Source organism: Elephantulus edwardii, unplaced genomic scaffold (assembly GCF_000299155.1).
Source record: "Elephantulus edwardii isolate Elephantulus edwardi_28Jun2011 unplaced genomic scaffold, EleEdw1.0 scaffold00069, whole genome shotgun sequence".
Taxonomy (NCBI): domain Eukaryota; kingdom Metazoa; phylum Chordata; class Mammalia; order Macroscelidea; family Macroscelididae; genus Elephantulus; species Elephantulus edwardii.
In genome coordinates this window covers 5,205,127-5,213,732 of record NW_006399819.1, presented here as the reverse complement: position 1 = coordinate 5,213,732, position 8,606 = coordinate 5,205,127, and positions in this window count along the sequence as shown.

The window sequence follows — 8,606 nt, the reverse complement described above, 5'->3', positions numbered from 1 at the left end:
TTCTTGGATACAAGGATTTTTAAACTGCGTCACATGTTTTGAGCATATTTGCAGGAGGACCAGTCCTTGGAGAAGGATAACATACTTGGAAAGGTAGAAGGCCAGCCCAAAAGAGGAAGATCCTAGATAGGATGGATTGATCACAGCACTGTTACAATGAGGTGAGTGGTTTGGGAGATGTTGAGATTGGCTCAGGATAAGGCACCATTGTTCATAGGGTCACCATGAGTCAAAGCCAGCTCAACAACACATAACAACAACAAACCATCCACAGTATCTCTGTTATTCTTAACTCCATTGTGATAGTCATTTTATCAATCCATCTCCTTAAGATTTTTTCATCTATTTCCTGGAGTCTTTACCTTTCCAAACATGATGTCCTTTTCCAAGCACTAGCTCCTTATGAAAATATGTCCAAAGTATGTTAAAGAAAACTAAAATATTTGCTTCTAGACCATTCTGACTTCAAATGAGCATGATAGGTCATTTAAAAAGAAAGGGATTCTCAAAGGAACTATTCCTGCTGTCTCCAAATGCCTGTTTTGGATTTCCCAATCTAATTTTATTATGTAAATGAAGTTGTATTGAACTGATCAAGAGTCACTTTAAAAAAAATGAAAACCTTACAATCGTGTAAAATTATGGAATAAAATTACTGAGACTTTAATTAATTAATTTAATTAATGTATCAGCCATTTCTCTTTTTCAGTTAATGTGTATTGTGCTTCCAAAAGCTAGAAAATCTGCTAATCAATGAAGATGCATGAAATGAAGTTGTTATTGTCTCAACCTCAACAATTGATTTATTGTCATTACTATAGTCATCTGTATTAGTAGTATAAGTCTATAAAAGTGTGTAACAATGACACAATCAACTCCAGTATATCTGATTGTATGTCTCAAGGAATTTCATAACGCAAGAAAACAAATGTTCCTAGCATAGAGAACTGTAGCTTCAAAAAAGAAAGAGAGTCGAGCAGAGAGGAATAGAGGACAAAGAAAGGTAACTCGTTATCCATTTACTTTATGGGAAAACATTTATGCTACTCCAGATGTCTTAAAGACTTCAGAGAGTGCTGTAGCTTTTCCTCTGATAAAATGCAAAATTAAAAATAAGCCTTCCAACCCTCTGTTATCAATATTTTTTTCATTGCTAAAAGCAAAGTCAGACTTAATAAGAAAACCACAAACTTAAAAAAAATATCAAGAGGGAAACAAAAACCTCAAATATAAATGAACTATTTGGGTAATTGGAAAATATGTTTCTGCTTCTGCTAATGGGTCATTTTCAGCTGCTCCTGGGTTCCCACCTGCCCTTGGCTGAGTTTGCAGCTCCTAAACAATTGAATGAGCTCTTGTTGCAACTAGATCACCAGGACACAGAGGTGACCAAAGGGTCAAAGGAACAGAAGCTGAGACATTATAGAAATGGGTAATCCTCAAACAATCAAAATCCACTCCCAAACCATTTGGAATCAAACGTAGACCTGCTAGGCTCAGGAAAGCACCAGCTGAGTTCCTATTTGAAATGTGTAATCATCAGATACGCTCAAAGCCAAACTCCATACAGGAACCTTGTGGTTAGCCATATGTTTGGGGCACCTTTGGTGTTTACTAATGCCCCAGAACTGTGAAGCAGAAGATCCACAAGAGAAAACGAGAGCACTCTGAACAGAGAAAGCAAGGAGGTTGGAAGAGAGCCTCTTTTGTTTGTGTGTGTGTGATCAAAGTTGGAAGCGTTTCAACAGTGAGCTACTGTGCTGAACACAGAGGAACTAAACCCTTTAATGTATGCCCCTTCAGGTTTCACAGAATATCTCTAAGAATCAGTCTATTCTTAAGAAATTTAGTAACATTGTTTCATATTTTCTTCTCTTTAGTCAGCTTGGTTGGTTGGAGGTTTTTTTTGGTTTTTTTTGTTTGTTTGTTTGTTTGGCTTGCCTTTTTCTTCTTCTTTTGGAACATGAAAAGACCTTTCTGTTTTCATGACAAAAACTGACACAGTCATTTGTGATTTGAAAGGATTGATTACAAGCATTCTGAAAACAGATATATACTCTCTTTTATTCCTCTTCCTAAAAGACATCAAGGGAAATAGAAGACTAAACATGTTTCCTGGACACGATGAAGTTCTTCTAAAAGGCGGTTTTCATTTTATTTCCATGCTGTGAATGCATATTCAGGCTATTCAAACTACCACAGTAGTCTGGGTCTCATGTTAAACCACCAACCACCAGTCCATAAGGGTGAAAAAAGCTATTTTTATGTGCTGTGACATTTTTAACTTGTAAAACATTGCAAATGTAGGTGGTAGTTCTCACAGTCTGGTGTATTTTTGGAGTTCCATAATCCTTCTAGTCAGAGTTCAGGGACTGCTTTTTTTCAACATTTTGGCATGTCGTGGCCTTTCTCTATAATTGTACATGTTTAAAAAATAAATCTCTCTTTCTCACTGCTCTTCCAGGCCTCCTGCTGAAAGGAGTGGGGTGGGAAATGGAACACACACATATTCACACTCAATCTTGCCTGTCCTCTCTCTTTCTTTACCTCAGCTCTCCTCTTACCTCTTACTCTTAACTCCTTTCGCTTTTGTTCATTCTATTTTCTTCATTCTCCTCTCCTAACTTGTTTCTTACTTTCTCTCTTAGAGAAAAATAGAGATTTCTAAGAGTAACCTTACTTTTCAAAATCTGGATGATAAAGTTTTAAAAGAAAATGTTTTCTTTCCCCCTCTTGGTTAAGATGTGTATTGATGAAAAAATAATTGCATTGCATTCTTATTTGCTTTGTCTTATGTTTTCAATTAAAAGAAAAAAAAAGGATGATTTGAACTGTGGAAAATTGTGATACTCTAAATGATGCTCACCCACAGCCAATGAGTTGATTGCCACTCATTTCAACCCTCTATCATGTTTCCAAGGCTGTAAATCTTGACAGGAGTGGATTGAACATCTTTTTCCTATGGAGTCACTGGAGGATTCTAGACATAGACCTTTTGGTTAGCAGTGAAACATACTACAGCCTCTAATATCAGAACTGCTTAAACGATGTAATATGACTGACATGTGAGTTTGTGTGTGTGTGCTTTCTTTATAGAACTCAACAGTATAGTAATTCAAAGTTCTCTGAATTGAATTATAATGGGAAAATTTGTCAAATTGACTGCTTGGGACGTTCTTATGTGGTGAAATAACAACTAAAGAAATAATTACAGACTTCTAATAATATTAATTGTGAGTTCATGTAGCCCAGACTATTCAAATATAAAAATCCATTTAAAAAAATAATAACCAGGATTTTTATTAGCTTCAATGACTTTATAAAATACCTTCTATTTTTTAGAAAGTTCTTTTAAAACCTACCTCAATAGTGGCCATCCATTGGTACGAATCTTATCTTTTAAAGTAATTCAGGGCAAGAGACACAAAAGCAGTAGAGTTTTTATTTCCCTCTGATATTTTAGTAGTCACGTTTTATGAGTTGTAGTCTTCCCACTTGCCATTTTGTGACCATCAGAATAAGTCAGAAAGGTATGGTTGCACCAGATGTGCTTATGATTTGGAATTCTTCTAAAATATTTTGTTTAAATACTGGTCTGTATTTATTTAAGGAAAAATATTTATTTTAAATCAGTGTAAATTATTCATTGGTTAGTTACAATTATTCGTATTAGCAAACTTACTTTTCATTTGAAAATGTATGTCAGTTTTCCCCTTGCCCCCCCCTTAGACTGTCTGAAATAACCTTCACTCACCAAAGAATGGTGCTGAATTTGTCAAATATTTGTTGATCAAGATGAGAGCATTTAATGTGAACATAGCAGAGGTGTTACATTTCTAAATCTTAATTAGAAAGATTTTTACCATGACTTTGCTTGGTCAGAACAATTTAGTTCTGTCTTTCCTCAATTTCTGATACTAAACTCATTCTTCTGTTAATGTTTGTTAGGATGTTTATTAGGATGTTTATTAGGATGAAGATGATTAGTGTGTATGAACATGCTCAACTGACAATAGAAACTCTTAGCAAAGCTTTAGTCTTAAAGTTACTATTTTGTGATACTATCAAATGGAGTTCAACTATTAGCAATCCTATGAATAATAGATCTGAGGCCTGGACTGGCCTGTGCCATCCTCATCATATCTTGAGCTGATTGATGCAGTCTCTAGGTTAAGCCATCTCATTGAGGACCTTCCTCTTTCAGTGACCTTTCATCTTCCCAAGCATGGTGCTCATCTCCAAGAAATAGCCTCTCGTAGCAATATGCCTGAAGTGTGTGAGTTAAAACTTTGTCATCGTTGCTTCCAAGGAGCATTATGTCTATACTCTTCTAAGACGCATCTGTTTATTCTTTCGATAGTCTATGGAATATCCAGGACTCTTCTCCAAAATTACAACTGAAAGGCATCTAATCTTCTGTCATCCTTACTCACTGCCCAACTTTCAGATACATAGTAAAGGACTGAAAATACATGAATCAGGTGTACTTTAGTCTTCAAACTGATATCATTGCTTCTCAGTAATTTAAACCTGACAGCAGACTTGCCCTATGCAATAGCTCTCCTGATCTCCTGACTACTGAGACTGAGGGTATTTATTGTGTATCCAGGTAAGATTAAATATTTGACTATTTATGTCTTTCCTACATCTGTCATGATATATTGCTGTTATTGGCTGCCATCAAGTCAGAACTGACCTAGCACAGGAGGTGTTTGCCCATCACCCTCTCATGGAACAGCTCGTGGATTTTAACCAGTGCTTTCAGAATTGCAGCACAGAGTCTTGCCACAGGATCACAACAAATTGTGCTTAACCTTGAGATAAATGGAAATTCAAAAATACTTAATTGTGCTCTTGCAAAACCTATACTTGAACCAGGAGGCAGTTGTCAGAACATAGTAAGGAAACACTGCACTTTTCAAAATCAGGAATGGAATGTGTCAGGGATGCATCCTATCTCCGTACCTTTTCAATCTATACGCAGAAGAGATCGTTCAGGAGGCTGGACTATGTAGGAGGAATGTAGCATCAGGACTGAAGAGAGACTCATCAACAGTCTGCATTGTGCAAATGACACAAGCTTGATAGCTCAAAAGGAGGAGAGTCTGAAGCATTTGCTGCAGAAGGTAAAGGACTGTAGTCTTTAACATGGATTGAAGCTCAACATTAAGAAAACAGATTCTCATCACTGGGCCAATCGCAGCATCTTGATACATGGAGAAGAGGTGAGATTGTTAACAATTTAAGCTTGCTTGGTTCCACAATCAACACTCTTGGAACCAGCAGTCGTTAAATCAAAAGAAAAAATGCATTAGGAAAAATCTGCTGTCAGGGACCTCTTCAGTGTACTGAAGAGGAAGGATGCCAGTCTGAAGACTAAAGGGCACCTGTTCCACACCTGGTATTTGCAATTACTTGCTATGTTTCAGAGAGCTGGACAATGACAAAAGATGGCAGAAAAAGAATCAATGCCTTTGAGTTATGGTACTGGAAAAGAGTATTGAACATACTATGGACTGCCAAGAGAATGAACAAGTGTGTCCTGGAGAGAGTGAAACCTAGCTGTTCCCTGGAGGTAAGGATTCTGAAGCTCCATTTCACATATTTTGGGTATGTTGCCAGGGATGGATCAGTCCTTGGAGGAGGACATCGTGCTTGGAAGTATGGAGGTTCAGAGAAGAAGAGGAGAATCTCAGATGAGGTGGATTGACACAGTAAATGTAGTAATGAGGGTGAGTGACAGATACAGTGATATAGACTTAAGATGGAGAATAGGGTTATTATGAGTTATAGTCAACTTGGTTGCATATGACAAAATCGTGATATTGATTATCATTCAAGTAGCGAGGCTTTAGTGAAATTTGACTCAGGATAGAGCAGGATTTAGAGCTATTGTGCATAGGGCTACTACGAGTCGTAGTCAACTCGGTGGCACACAACAACATCCTGATATTGTTTATAAATCAAGTGGTGAGGATTTTTATCTTCTTGATTTCAAGATATAACTGATACTGAAGACTATAATTTTTAAATCTCATTTTCTGTAATAAGAGTTTGAGCAAGCTAAGTTATGTCATCTGCATATGTTGATCAGTCTTCTGTCATTCCTCCAGTCCAACATTCTTCTTCACAGAGGCCAACTTTCCAAATTATTTGCTAAATGTACAGATTTAAGCATACAGGGAGCTCTGGAGGCCTAGTGGTAAGAAACTGCACTGCAATCCCAAGGCGCATGGTTAGATACACCAGCTGGTCTGCTGGAGAAGGATGAGTAATCTCTTCCCATGCAGTTAACAGCCTCTGAAAATCCACTGGAGGGTCAGCTATGGGTCAGTTCTGAATCGATGTTTTTCAACAACAGATTGAATAGGTGTGGAGAAGGGATATAATCCTGACACATGCTTTTTCTGATTTTAAAACATATAGTGTTCCCTTTTTTTTTTTTTTTGGACAACAGCTTCTAGATCTATAATTTTATACGAGCACAATTAAGTGTTCTGGGATTTCCATTCTTCTCAATGTTATCCTTAATCTGTTCTGATCCATACAGTCAAATGCCTTTGCATAGATATATACTCTTCTGATATTGTCTGCTTTCAACTAGATTCCATCTGACATCACGATTTAAAGAGGCAGATTTCAATGTAAGAGGCTAATTTTTGTTTATTTGTCATCAGAACAAGACAAAGTATCATCTGCTTCCACAATGAATACTTTTTCAAGTTTAATAATCTTATATAAACATGGAATTTATCTATAAAAATACTGAGAATGATTATTTATTATTATTTATTATTATTTATTATTATTTATTACCAGATATAAAATACACATTTTGTCTCTTGCATTTAAAATTTTAATTTTGTCTTGACAGTTCTAGCCATTGAATTAAATGTTTGTACTGAGTAGGAGTACTATTCCAGAGCTCAAAGTTGTCAGGAAGAGGGGAAAAGACAATAAGCAAAGCAAAGCTTATGTGGCAAGTATAGTTCTACTCTGTTTCAAAGACTTTATAAACAAGATGAATATCAACATGACAGTTTCAAAAGTGATACAGGTAACTTTGCATCAGAATTTTTATATATATATATATATATCGTGAACTGCAGATGATGGGAACAAACTAGAAATTATTTCTTTGAAACCATACCTACAGCTCACTATCCATTCCTGTCAAAAAGCAGAAAGTTTTTCAAAAGGTTTTCTTAAAGTTATCAAGTAAGAGATGGGGTTATTTGAAGACGAAGAAGTCAGAAGTCTGTTTGGAGTTACTTCATAAATACCTTCTCATATTCCCCACGCTAGTATATGCTCAGAAAGAGCTTATCAGTTGCATGAAAGAATTGCACAGAAATACACTCACGGTTCAGTGATAACCACTGATGTACTTTGTTTGTTGAATGATCTCTTTTAAAAGCAAATCAAATTATGTTTAATTGTTTTAAGGTCCATGCTTAATTAATTGCATTTGTTTTATGAGGTGTTTGTTTATAATAACACTTTAATATCTATCACTTGTATGTTATAATTGTTTTAAGTGGAATGTATCATTTAGCATCTGATCTTTACATTAGAATACTCACTTTTTAATTAAAATATGTAAATAATTTTAAAGTAAATATGAATTTATTTTTATCTGTGTAAAATAAATACCTAATTACCAGTGTTATAATTTTGCTGAACTCTAATAATTGTCAAATGTTGAGTGTTTTGTTTCTTTTTCTGTTGGTTTGATTTTGTTAGAATGTCATCTTATCCAATTTGATGAATTCTCAACAAGATGGACTGAAATAGTAACAGCAACATTAGGATTAAGTACAGCAGTGATTGTGAGCACAGTGCAGAACCAAGCAATGTGTTATCTTCTGTTACACATAAAAGTTACTCTGAGGGACTATGAGTAGGAGAAGAATAGATGGTTTCTAACAACAAATGTATTTTCAAGAACATATTTAAGACAGTTCCTCACAATGTCATTAGAGTGATCTATTAAATGTGTTAATTCATACTATAGAATGACCTATAAATATTCTGAGGAAAAAGGAAGATCAGAAGTCACCAAAAATCTTACAGATTTCTTCACAGTATGATCTTCTAGGGGTAGAGTTCATTTTTGTTCATATCTCTCAATTATTCCTCCAAATAATCTCTGGAGACTAGGAAACCTAGGGAATATGCATACAGTTCTCAATCTGAGCATTATATAATGAAATATTTCACAGAATTAGAAGGCTACAGTGTGGTTCTATAATTGCTTTTTTAAAATTTTACTTCATTAATTTTAATGAACATTTACAGAGATTTTGGATTTCCATTCATTCATTGTTGTGCTTTTTTCTCTACCCTCCCCCACCCCCACAGTTCATTCCTCTCTTTGAAAAGCAAAAGATAAACTGATAAACTTCTTCCTTGTTATGCAATCCGCTCCCCTCCATCCCCTCCCTCCGGCCTGAATGCACTCCACTTATGCAAGCTTAATTCTGGACTCTCGTGATAATCATAACACCCTATCATATATTGCTTTTAAACTGTTCTCTCCCTCATCTGTTTCATTTCAGTATACATAATCTATCCAGTTTTTCTGAGTTTTACCCCAACCCTTATAT